Consider the following 12947-nt stretch of genomic DNA (forward strand, 5'->3'; position numbering starts at 1 on the left):
AAACAAATAAAAAGATAACCTTATTTTTTTATCGTAGAAATAAAAGGAGTAGAACAATTATCATAAAAAACATCAAAACAAACAATTTAAATAGCTACATAAATTATTTACGGGATTTTTTTTTAAATTTCTCCAGTCTCTTTTTTTACTTGCTGCACCAGCTTTTTAGACGCTATTTCCTGTGGTGATTTAAGTGGGGAGTTCTTCACCATCAGTCTGCGTCTGAGGACCATCTTCATTAATGTGCTTCTTTCCTTATAGAAATAATAAGAAAGGCAAAGTGTTAGTGAACATGTCTACTTGTCACAAACAGTTAAACCAATCCATGGGAAATTGTACTTACTGAAGCAGATTTCCCAGACTTCTGGCCTTCTTCGGCATCGGGAGGGCTGTCGGAGAGCGTTGGGCTGGTGGATGAGGACTTTTCCTCAGCTGGCATCTTGTGGGGTTTTGTCGTCTTTCTTCTCTTGGCACCTTGCTGCCTTGGACTATCAGCTTCCTCACCCACCACAGCTGTATCAAAGAGGCGACGGTGTTCTGCTGCCTGCTTTGCATTAAGGTTGAGGGCATAAAACCTGTCAGCTGTGGTGGTGTCGTGGCACATGAACTGTGCCACTTTGTGCCTATCTTCCGGGCAGTGAGTGTTCTTTGCCTTTTTGGAGAGAGAACAGCATAGGCAAAGAGTTAGAAAAAAACACACCAGAAACTCATAAAGCCGGGACAAGTACAGGAATGCTTACATGGGTGGCGATGGCAGTCCTCACATCAGTAAATGTGGGTGTGCCTGGTAACCCCATGCTCGCCCACGCATCCTGAAAATACTTGTTCAAGTTTTTGCAGGAGCTGGCCTTTGAGGTAAAGAAGAAATAGTTTGCAACTCGTCCCCCTACCAAGTTGGACCGGAGTGAAAGGAATTCCTCAAGCCACCCATACTCCTCCTGGTCCAGGGCCAGCTGGGCTGCACCAAAGGCCTGGTTGGTCTTGTGGGCTGATATCTTTAGAAACAGTGAGAAGTGGCATAAGCTGAGTTTTATTTTAAAGAAAACCATGTGGACAACGAGAGACAGAGAGAAAGAGAACCACTCACATTAATGACAAAGTGGCCTTCTGTAGCTGTCGCACGGGCATCCTCCACCTCTTTAATTTTTACATTTTGGAACACCCCTCCACGGTGACCATAAATGCTGGCCCAGTAAGTGGTGAGGTGTCCATAAAAAGACCATTGGTCCTTTTTCTCAGGACTAGTCTTCAGACGATCTTCACAGAAAAAAAGAGAAGCATAAAGGATCACATTGATCGCCAAATAATGAGAGGAGAAAGGATTCAAAAACTTACCCAGAATCTCAGAAATAATTTTTTTGGCAGAGTCCCGGCAAGCTCGCAGTGTGGCTTTAGGGATCAGGCGGGCCTCCTTGGCTTGTTTTACAGCCAGCTCGTGGACTGCCACGCTGCGCTTTACTGGGCGGGTCAAGTTCTGGATTTCCCTCCTAATCCCAATGAAAGCCACACGGGAGAGCCGGCATGTGGGCGGCGGGGTCTCATTAAGATATTTGAGGAACTGTGCCACATTTTTTAGGTAATGGTGCACAGTTGGCTCTGCAATGTTGCATTTCCTTAAAAAAGACAGCCAGGACCGGACCTTTGCCCTGTTGTCCAAAAACATCAAGCTGGCCAGATTGGTCTGGCCAGCTGACATATATGAAATAAAAATTTTTATTCTAAAAATCTTTGAGGACACATTATTTATTAATTTCGGAGTGGGGTTGATGCCCTCCCAGTGGGCCCTGGACTCCTCAATGAGCTGATCTGCAAAAAGAAAGCACAAGAGAAGGACCAGGTGAGTCAGGTCGATAACATAGAGGTAAACACTAACAAACATTATTATTATTATTATTATTATATTAAATTAAATTAAATTAAATATATAATAAATTATATATATATATATATATATATATATATATATATATATATATATATATATACTTCTAGTCTACATAATATGTGTGTGTATATGTATAATTATATTACTATAATTTTCTAGTCTAATAAACTACAAATGGTACTATTTCCTTGGTCACTTATCAGTCTATTTCTCATTTCTCTTGTAGTTTAACAAACTATAAATGGGGCTATTTCCTTGATTCACTTACCAGTCTCTTTCTAATTCAACTTGTAGTCTAATGAACAACAAATGAGATTATTTCCTTGGTTCACTTACCAGTCTATTTCTCAGGTAATTTCTAGTCTAATAATCTACAAATAGGAGATTTATTAATGAAAGTTATTGTATGGTGTTATCAAAGTGACAAGTGTCATACTCACTTAGGGCTGGCACGTGGTCCGGAAAGGGGTATGGTGCATCGGAGGAGTGGGCCTTCTTTGAAGGCCCGGCGACCTCCTCCTCGGGTCCTGTGGCTGGCTCTGCCTCAGGCCTGGTGGCTGGCTCTTCATCTAGTCTGTCAACCTGCGACTCTGAGCACTCCTCCTCCCCAGGGCTGTTGAGGGCCGATAGCAGACTATGTGTTGCCCGTGCAACCTGCCTAGAGGGGGTGGGATTTGACCGCTTCCTCAGCTGCCGGTACCGCCGTGAGAAGCTCTCCCAGAAGCAATGGATAGGAGAAGCTTGCGCTCCTTCACATTCCGCACCTTGTGAAAGACACGAAGGTGTTGGCTTAGCTGATTATAGCCACGAAAGCACAAGGGACAGTCGTCCAAAGCCATATCTACTTTTGTTAAAACACTAAAGGATGAATAGCAAAAGGATGAATGCAAGGGACACTGCCCAAGCATTGGTTACTTATATAACTTTTTAGGTCCCATTTGTAGTCTGTTAATACAACTTTGAGTCTAATACATTAGAGAGCACAATTTGCAGTCTATTTCTCATTACACTTCTAGTTTAATAAACTACAAATTTGACTATTCCTTTGATTCACTCACCAGTTTTTTTTCATTCTTTTTCTAGTCTAATAAACTACAAATGGGACTATTCCCTTGGATCCCTTAGCAGTCTATTTCTCATTCAACTTCTAGTCTAATAAACTACAAATAGTACTATTTCCTTGGTCACCTACCAGTCTATTTCTCATTCATTTTCTAGTCTGATAAACTACAAATATGACTCTTTCCTTGATTCAGTTACCAGTCTATTTTTCATACCACCTCTAGTCTAAGAAACTACAAATGGAACTATTTTCTTGGTCACTTACCAGTCTATTTCTCATTCCACTTTTGTTCTAATAAACTGTAAATTACCTTGGTCCCTTACCAGTCTATTTCCCATTCATTTTCTAGTCTAATGACTAATGACATCCACCCCCCTCGCACCTACTCATCCATGCCGGCCAGGGTGCACCCTCCCCGGCTAGAGAAGGCAGCTTGAGGGGGGGTGGAAGTCGGAAGAAATTTTTTTTTTATGAGGCCTAGAGAAAACACTTGTACTGTACTCAGGGCACTCAGGGAATCCATTTTTGTAAGTTTTATCCCATTATACTGTAGAAATATGCATAGAAAAAAGTCAGACCAGGGGGCCGTCTATCCGACGACACTAGCCCCATGTCCCTATGACCCCGGGGGTCAAAACGGCCAAAACGGGGCCAAACTGCACCAAGATCGGGACAGAGTAAGACCTCCAGAAGGCCTACCGAACACAGCTGTCCCCCCATCCATAACACCCTGGGGGGCGAATTTATGGCCCCCCACATTTTTGATAGTCAAATGGAAGGAAGAGACCTAGCAACTTGAAACTCGGTGACTTGATAGCCCTCAAAGGGCCCTCTCTGAAGCCACCTCCCCCAAGTCGATAGACCCCCGGGAGCCAGAGATATGGACCCGCAAATGCAAAAAGTCCCAAAATTTGACTGGCCATAACTCACTCGAAAAGAGGAGAAACAACACCAAACTCTGGTCAAAATTAGACCTTTGGGAGCTCTATCCGACGACACTAGCCCTATGTCCCTATGACCCTGGGGGTCCGAGTTACGGCCCCCCAAAATGTGGAATTTGAACCATTATAACTCAGGAACTGGACCACCCAGAAACTCGAGGGTGGTTGCATACGGTAGGCCTCTCGACCCTCTAAGGATCCCCCGAATTTCAGCCCCGGGTTCCACTGCTTCGCGGAGATATTAGCAAAAAAATAGTACCATCCACCCCCTCGTACCTACTCATCCATGCCGGCCAGGGTGCATGCTCCCTGGCTAGAAAAGGCAGCTCGAGGGGGGTGGAAGTCGGAAGAAATTTTTTTATGAGGCCTAGAGAAAACAGTTGTACTGTACTCAGGGCACTCAGAGGAATCTATTTTTGTAAGTTTTATCCCTTACAAAAATGAGCGTTGAATTTTGGCACACATGTGCACCACATGTGGTGCGTATCTCACTTTTCATTAAATAGCAACTGTATTTGCAACAAGGAATGAGATCTGCCATGCTGTGGTGTATTGCGAACTTTTTTCCTGATGCGCCCTCCTGGGGTCTTGGACTCTTCCATGAACGATGCACCCACCTGAGGTCTTTCACAGACGAGGTGATGCACCGAATCAGGTGTGTTTGGTTAAAGAGAGTCATCTAAAACCGGCGTTGGGAAGCCCCGGCCCATGAGCTTGGCAGTTTCCAGGCCAGTAACGGAAGGCACCCATCCTTCCTTTCCTGGAGGGGGGCTAACCGTTGGTGTGGACGGTAGAGACGTAAATCATACCTCTGGCTGACCGCCTGGGCCTTCATACTTACCTGGCAGGGGAGACACCATGATCAAGAAGGCGGTTCACCCAGGGCGAGGCTTGCCCTTTGCACTCCGGCCATGCTGACCCCTGCGAATTCCCCAAATGCGGGAATCTCGACTGCATAATTTATGGTAGTGGGGGACTGCGTTCGCGCTCTCCCCTGAAATTGTTGGTGAAACAAAGCAGAAGAGGTTTTTTTTTGCGTTTTGCGTTTTTTTTTGCGTTTCAGAATGGGGAGTTCTGTCACATGCGAGGTATGTGTTGTGCGCCTGTGAAACAAAGTCAGTTACGCTCTTGAAAAATCGGACCCTGGTGGGTGGTTCAGTTCGAATATAGCACAGACCTTACTTTGAAAGTCGATTGGACTGACTGCAGCCTAGCTGTAGCTGTCTCCATGTTGTTTGGTTGTCCTTTTTCAATTGGTATTAGTTTTGTTGTCGCTTACAGCGCCACCGAGTGGCCTGTCGCAGCGCCCTTTTTTTACCTGGCCTCTGACTGAGCCCCTGCACAGGTGTGCCGATTTGGGTGAAGGGATCTCATTCCTTCCTGGAGTTATAGCCATTCGAGCCATCTCAGACACGCCACCTTAGCACGTTTTGAGGTCCCCTCGCCAAGGTGAATGGAAATTTCCACTTTTTTGGGATGATTATTGACAGGCAGACTCCAAAGAAGCTTTCTGTGCTGCTTTGGGTGGGACTGGGCCAAATACCTGGCGCTAGGTTGCAAAAGAAGGTTTTTGACAAAATCCCAAATACCCGAAAATTTTGTCAGAGCGACGAGCCAATCTGAGACCTGCGTCTGGTTCGGCTCGAGCCAAGGATTCCCATGACATAAGGCACGTGGCTCTGCGACGAACCGTTTGGGAATTACGAGCGATGCCGTACTTTCCGTCGCTGCAGTGCCAGCGTCAGGCCGAGCGTGACGAGGCCCGGTGACGTTGCAGACAGGGGAGGGTACTACCATCCCCCAGCGTTTTTAGGCCCCCCAGACTTACCAAAGCCGAGATGGGCATCGCCGTGTCCGGCTTCCTCCCCGCTGCGTCTTAGCGGCATCGCTTCTCGGCCTTTTGGCTAAGATCACGTATCTTGTCGGACGGTTGAGACTGCGATCGCCTCTTGGAGGTTTCCTGACTAGAGATCTTTTTATATCTTGAGTCACACAACTTCGAGAGGTACATGTACATTGAACTCTGCTGCTTCGGGCTAAAACAAGTTTTAAGGTAAGGTCTTTTAATTATTTATTTGGTTATTTATTATTGTATTTATTGTTGTTTTAAGTTTTTAGCACCACAGCGTGCGTTTTTTATTCAGGCAGGTTGAGGGGAAGCTCCTTGGAATGTCCCGTATGGACTTTTCCAGCAAGCTGATCCAAAAGACCTTAGCTTTTAGATCTGACGACCTGAATTGTTTGATGACTCTGCCCTTGAACAAAGGATTTGATGTTTAATCAAATTAAACAAACCGCTTCCCTGCTTAATGACTTTTGGCAAAGGTTTGATTCAGTTAACCCTATCAAGTCGATTAACGCGGATACGCGTTTTGAGTCATTTTCTCCTGATAACCCCGAAAAGAACTTAAATTACACTTTCAGTTTTAATCGTACAGATAAGAGCAATACATCAATCGAATCTGTAAAGGGTCTACTTTTTTTTGGATACATACATAATAACAACAAAACTTTGTGCACTTATAAAATAAAGATAACAAACAAGGTGCGCTGTCTGCAGCCTTTGTCTGCGCTGATCTTCTTTTACAAACACGTCATTTAAATGAACTGTAACTCCGTGAATACTCAACGAAAATACATGAGAGAGATATCTATAGAAAGCTTGACATGTCTATTTTTAAACTAAACAAGTGCCGCCGAAAACAGATATTCTGTGATAAAGTAATCCATATGAAAACAACGCGATGTCTGTTTTTCATGTCTCCCTTCATTATATCTAATGTGACCACGCCCCCGCGCTGAACGCGCTATTCAGATTCAAACTGAAGCGCGCAGCTTGAATACGCCCACACAGAAGAAAAAGCAGCCAGACTGTTCAAGTTTTTTTTATTTTACTGTTTGCTTCGCGATGATAGGAATAACACATAATTCACCCCAAAAAGATGTGATGTGGTTGAGGATTTGAGAAATGGATTTCCTCAGAAAAAAAGAATGAAGCACTTTATTCAGCAGAGATCATAAACACGAGTAAGTCTCTTTTTATTTATTTATATACTTGTACTAGTTTTCACATAACGTGTAAACGTTTTACTAGTTAGACTTTTTCCGAACTATAATTCCTGACTAAATATATAATCAAGTGAAACATTATGAAGTTTCAATAACAATATACAACACTATACCCTTCGAAAGCTTGATGTAAATAATATAAATGTAACAAATAGATAACTGTAACAAATGTAAAAACAATGCTTTTCTTTCCATTTATTCCCCCTAAAAACCCAGAAAAATATTCTCAGCTCTTTTCAACATTAATAATAATGATGATAATAATAACAACAAACGTTTTTTTTTTTTTTTTGTAGAAAATAAGATTGTTAAAAGGATTTCTGAAGGATTGTGTGACTGGAGTAAGCATGCCAAACAATTTGTTTAAAAGTCAGCTTTGATTGTTTCTAATAAACTGTTTAACTGCTCCCCCAAGTGGATATTAAATTATGTTGTGGGATAATTAAATATATTCTTAATAAACTACAAACATAAAATTATATAGATTTATTTTGTTCTCACATTCTCTCTTGTAACTTCTCACTCACAGTGGCACAGATGACTGAGAGGCTCATTATGCAGCTCATTATGCAGGCCTTTGTCTTCTCAGGTGTAAATCACAATGATATTCATGGTAGTTGACGCCTACTCGCATTTGACTTTTACCAACAAAAAGTGTCTTAGAAAATTTTAAGCAATATATTGTTTTCTGTGAGTGAGTAAACAAGATGATTTTCACATCATTTAGAAAGAAAAATTCTAGGCTACAAGCTCCAGTTCTCAAAAATCCCGGGAACCATTGTTCTTTATGTGTTTTTTTGCCTTATTCAAGTGTTTTAACATTTTTAGTTTTTCACTAACCACGCATAATATTTTTTTTCTCAAAAACACAATCATGTTCATACATGCATTTCACATATTATTACAGCCCAGTTTGTGCTGATTACAGTGAGATTAGTCTTTACCCATTTAGATATTTATAAGAAACTGAAAAAAGCACAAATGTCAAGGCATGACAAAACTTCTCCAGGCCCCAAAAATACCCTTAGACTCCAGAGGGTTAAAGCCCAGTTCTCCATGTTCACTGTCGAGAAACTTTCTGATAACACACTTAAAACTGTGATTGTAAGAATGTTCAATGAAACAGTGACTGGAGATGATATTTATGTTTGGTTGGGTAGATTTTGCACTGTTCGAGGCCAGCCTGTCAAAGTGTTAGATGAAGATGGCATTTGGACATGCTTCTGGCGAATTCCCATTAAACAATGGGAAGACGCTGGGGGCTACCAGGGCCTGAAACATCTGCCTTCCATGATTGTGCTCGGAGAGAACAGAGGCTACATACCAAACTCTGCAGGAAGGGTTGCAGGTTTGGTCATCTCGCTGAAGCATGCCAAGAGTTAGTATGTGGGAAGTGTAGAGAAATTGGTCACAGTTTGATGATTGTACCAATGGCAGACGGTGCAATATTTGTGGAGAAACAAACCACCTCTACAGAGACTGCCAAAAACAAAACAAAAATGACGGAGTTGCGGTTTTAATTAATAATCCTAACATCTTGGTGAAGGGCAGCACTGTGGTGAGGCAAGGCCGGGCACTTTTAGTAAATCTGACCTTTTTAGACAGGGATTTTAATGTTCTTAATGTATATGGTTTTACGGAAAAGAATGAAAGATATGAGCTTTTAGAAGACTTGCAACCCCACATGCTAGGTAGGGCCCCCCTAATGGTAGCAGGGGATTTTAATTGTGTTTTATCCAAAACAGACAGGAAAAGGGTAGGGGAGGATTTTAGAGTGGACAAAACGTCGGTTTTATTGCAGGGTTTAGTCAGAGATTTTAATTTAGTCGACTGTTTTAAAATTTTGCATCAAAGAGAGGAGGGCTTCACCTGGTTCAGTGGTGATGGTACCAAAGCCTCTCGAATCGACTACGTTTTTACAAGGGACTGCCCGCCGACCGATGCTACATTAACCCCCCTCTTTTTCTCTGATCACATGATGCTGTCTTGCACCCTTTCACTGCCCATGGGTGTGACGGTAGGGGGAGGGCTGTGGAAGCTGAACTGTTCCCTGTTGGAAGACAAGGATATAGTTTTAGGATATAGGGAACAGTTCAGCCAGTGGCAGAACCTCCAAGACTTTTACGATACACGTGCACAGTGGTGGGAGATGGTAAAGGACCGGACAAGACAGTTTTTTAGAAAGATAGGGAAAGAAAAGAAGAGTAGGGAAAAGAAACGCATGTTGGGGTTCCAGAAAAGACTACAAAGGTATTTTAATCTTTTAAATAATGGTTTTGATTTTAACGAGGAAATTCAGGAAGTAAAAAAAGAAATGTCAGTTTTAGCCAATATAGAAAGTAAAGGGGTCCTTTTAAGAAGTAAAGAGAGAGAAATAGAAGAAGGCGAAAAGTGTACCAGATATTTTTTTAAGAAAATAATAACAAGGGGTGGGGGGTTAACCAGGGTTAAAACAGGGGATAGGGAGGTTAACACAACAAAAGAGATTTTAGAGGATGTGGAAAAATTTTATGGGGCATTATATAGTTTTAAAAAGGTACACTTTGACACTGCAAAAGAAGTTTTAAATTTTATTGAGGAAAGGGTTGACTGTCAAAATGAGATTTTAACCCAAGATTTTAACATCTTAGAAATCCAAAAAGCTCTTGGAGGTTTTAAGAAGGGGAAGTCCCCAGGAGTGGATGGACTTCCCCTAGAGTTTTATCTAACATTTTGGGACATTTTAGGACAAGAGCTTTTGACAGTTTTTAAAGAGTTTGAGACCCTCGACAGACTTCCAGACAGTTTTAGAATAGGGATAGTTTATTTACTTCACAAAAAAGGTGACCGGACTGACTTAAAAAACTGGAGACCCATAACACTTTTAAATTTTGATTATAAACTTTTTAGCAAAATTTTAGCAACACGCATGTCAATGGCTTTAGAGGACGTGATTCACCCGGATCAAGCTTGTTCTGTGCCCGGAAGAAAGATAACAGACAGCCTAGTGCTGATCAGAGACGCCATCTGTTATGCGAGAGACAGAAATATTCGGCTAGTAGTCCTAAATTTAGACTTTGAAAAAGCATTTGACCGAGTCTCGCACCAGTACCTTTTTCAGGTACTGCAAAAAATGGGTTTTCCAAAGAGGTTTGTAGCCTGGGTGGGACTGCTGTACAAGGGACTAGTCAGCAAATTCCTTGTAAACGGGCATCTTTCCAAAACTGTGAACATACACAGTGGTGTCCGTCAGGGATGTCCTTTATCTCCTCTCCTGTTTGTGGCTTGTATCGAGCCACTGGCACAGATCTTGAGAAAGGATAAATGGATCAAAGGACTGGACGTTCCTGGGACGGGTGGACTGACAGCGACTTGTGCCTTATACATGGACGATGTTACTCTTTTAACCACAGACATTTTATCTATACGAAGAGCACTGGACTTGACTGACTGGTACGGTCGGGCCTCGGGCGCCAAACTCAATAGAAACAAGTCTGAGGCCCAGCTCTTCGGGCCGTGGGGGGACGTGGACACAGGAGGACTTGATTTGGTTTTTAAAGACAACGATTTTAAAATTTTAGGTGTTAAATTTGATAAAGAGGGTGGAGGACGGGAAAGCTGGACTGACTTGCTAGGGAAAGTTAGGAAAAGACTAGAGTTTTGGGGACTAAGACAGTTGACGATTGAAGGTAAAATTTTAATTTTTAAATCTGTGATTTTACCTCTGATTTTACTTGTTTGTTCTGTTTTTAGCCCCCCTCGGCAGTTCCTGGTGAAACTGGAGAGGGCGGTGTTTTACTTCCTGTGGGGGTCCAAGTGGGAGCGCCTGAAGAGGGAGACAGTCAAGAAAAGGCCAGAGAACGGTGGAAAAGGCCTCCCAGACCCCCACCTGTTTTTAGGCAGCTGCTTCACCGCCCTGCACATCAGTTATGCCATGACCCCATCCAAAGAAAACAAGACGGCTGCAATGGCGCGATTTTGGATGGGGTCTTACCTAAGAACTTTGAAAATTTTACCAGTAGATTTGAAAACCCCAGTGTCTTTTAACTTGCCTAAAGAGTACAGTTTTATAAAAAAGTTTTTAAAGAAATACCTTTTAGAGAGGGAAGATGTCACCATTTTAACTAAACACAAGTCTCTCATTTCTGTTGTGCAGGACCGGGAACCGGTGAGTCCAGTTCCGGGCCTCACACTAAGTGAGGCCAAACAAGTTTGGCGGAATGCGGCTCACCCTGCTCTCCAGAAAAGGCACAAGGACTTATCGTGGATGGTGGCTCATGAGATCCTCCCGGTCAGGGCGGTTATGCACTCCAGAGGCATGGCCAAAAACCCCATCTGCCCTCGGTCCGGCTGCAATTCCCCGGAGACCGTCCACCACCTGCTCTGGGACTGCAGCACTGCGCGGGTCCTGTGGGCCAAGACCGGCCCCCTGTATTTCCCGTGCCTACCAGCAGGTGGGGCCCAGTTCGGGTACCAGCTCGCCATCCTTGGGGTGGGCCGGGGCTTGAAGGACTTGACGGCACAGATATTTACCTCGCTCTAGCTCACCCTCAACGTCATCAAGGATGCCATCTGGGCCACCAGAAACCTGCTGGTGGGGAAGCGCATTACGGTAACCCTCCATGCATGCGAGCTAAAGGTAACATCAATGCTGCAGGGGTACCGGACGACGATATTCGGACGGGGGGGCCAGGGTCGCACAGAGAGGGTCCCGGCAGGCACCGACCCTGGCTGCCCGTAGATGCACCCTCACCATTCTGGCTACGGGAACAGCGGGCCAGCGGGCCGGAGGAGAGGGGATCTCCACTGAGCCCGTAAAGTAGCATCTCATGTCCCTGTTCTGGAGAGTGGGGTGAAGACCGACTTGATAAGGACTCACCCCCGGTCTTGCACAACAGATGTTTTTTTTTATTGGTTTTTATCCAATAAATTGGTTTTTATTGTGTTTTATCAATAAAATTGGTTTTATTAACATGCATATGAGGCTTGTTTGCTTTTTTAAATATGTATTTTACTTTTGAAACCAATCGCACCTTTTAAACACACCCCAAATATGGCCTTTTAAAAACAAGCAAAACACTGTGGTTTTAATCAAATGTTTTTTAACAATGATTGTTTCTTTCATTTTACCATGTGTATTTATTATATATTATATGGCTTGTTTTAATGTGTGCTTGAAAAGAAAAATGTGTGTGAAAGTAAAAATGCAAATGGAAAAAATGTAACTCGTGACAATAAAACTTTTTTGAAAGAAAAAAAATCTGTTCTTATCAGTTTAATATCTGATACGTCCCCCATCCGGGGACTACATATTAAATGGATTTTTAGATCACGGAGCTGGAGCCGGGGCTTGCTCCGTCCACTCCAAGCATCGGCCTGGTATTGCAGTGTCTCCAGGAACGGTGTGCTTTCCCTTTTTGGGGATTGCCGTTTATTGTGTCGAATAGCAGAACAAGGAATGAGATCTGCCATGCTGTGGTGTATTGCGAACTTTTTTCCTGATGCACCCTCCTGGGGTCTTGGACTCTTCCACGAACGATGCACCCACCTGAGGTCTTTCACAGACGAGGTGATGCATCGAATCAGGTGTGTTTGGTTAAAGAGAGTCATCTAAAACCGGCGTTGGGAAGCACCGGCCCATGAGCTTGGCAGTTTCCAGGCCAGTAATGGAAGGCACCCGTCCTTCCTTTCCTGGAGGGGGGCTAACCGTTGGTGTGGACGGTAGAGACGCAAATCGTACCTCTGGCTGACCGCCTGGGCCTTCATACTAACCTGGCAGGGGAGACACCATGATCAAGAAGGCGGTTCACCCAGGGCGAGGCTTGCCCATTGCACTCCGGCCATGCTGACCCCTGCGAATTCCCCAAATGCGGGAATCTCGACTGCATAATTTATGGTAGTGGGGGACTGCGTTCGTGCTCTCCCCTGAAATTGTTGGTGAAACAAAGCAGAAGAGGTTTTTTCCAGGTTTTTTTTTTTTTTGCGTTTCAGAATGGGGAGTTCTGTCACA

General features: G+C 43.6%; 2 non-coding genes and 1 pseudogene across 2 annotated transcripts; all 3 read left to right on the forward strand.

Moving 5' to 3' along the window:
• The first annotated feature begins 4722 nt into the window (after window positions 1-4722).
• On the forward strand, window positions 4723-4886 carry LOC132134754 (U1 spliceosomal RNA). The gene has a single exon (XR_009429749.1). It is a non-coding gene; the product is annotated as a U1 spliceosomal RNA (small nuclear RNA).
• A 7287-nt stretch (window positions 4887-12173) lies between these two features.
• On the forward strand, window positions 12174-12350 carry LOC132134695 (U2 spliceosomal RNA; annotated as a pseudogene).
• A 351-nt stretch (window positions 12351-12701) lies between these two features.
• Window positions 12702-12865, forward strand: LOC132134633 (U1 spliceosomal RNA). The gene has a single exon (XR_009429688.1). It is a non-coding gene; the product is annotated as a U1 spliceosomal RNA (small nuclear RNA).
• The last annotated feature ends 82 nt before the right edge of the window (window positions 12866-12947 follow it).

This window comes from Carassius carassius, unplaced genomic scaffold (genome assembly GCF_963082965.1).
Source record: "Carassius carassius unplaced genomic scaffold, fCarCar2.1 SCAFFOLD_61, whole genome shotgun sequence".
Lineage (NCBI taxonomy): Eukaryota > Metazoa > Chordata > Actinopteri > Cypriniformes > Cyprinidae > Carassius > Carassius carassius.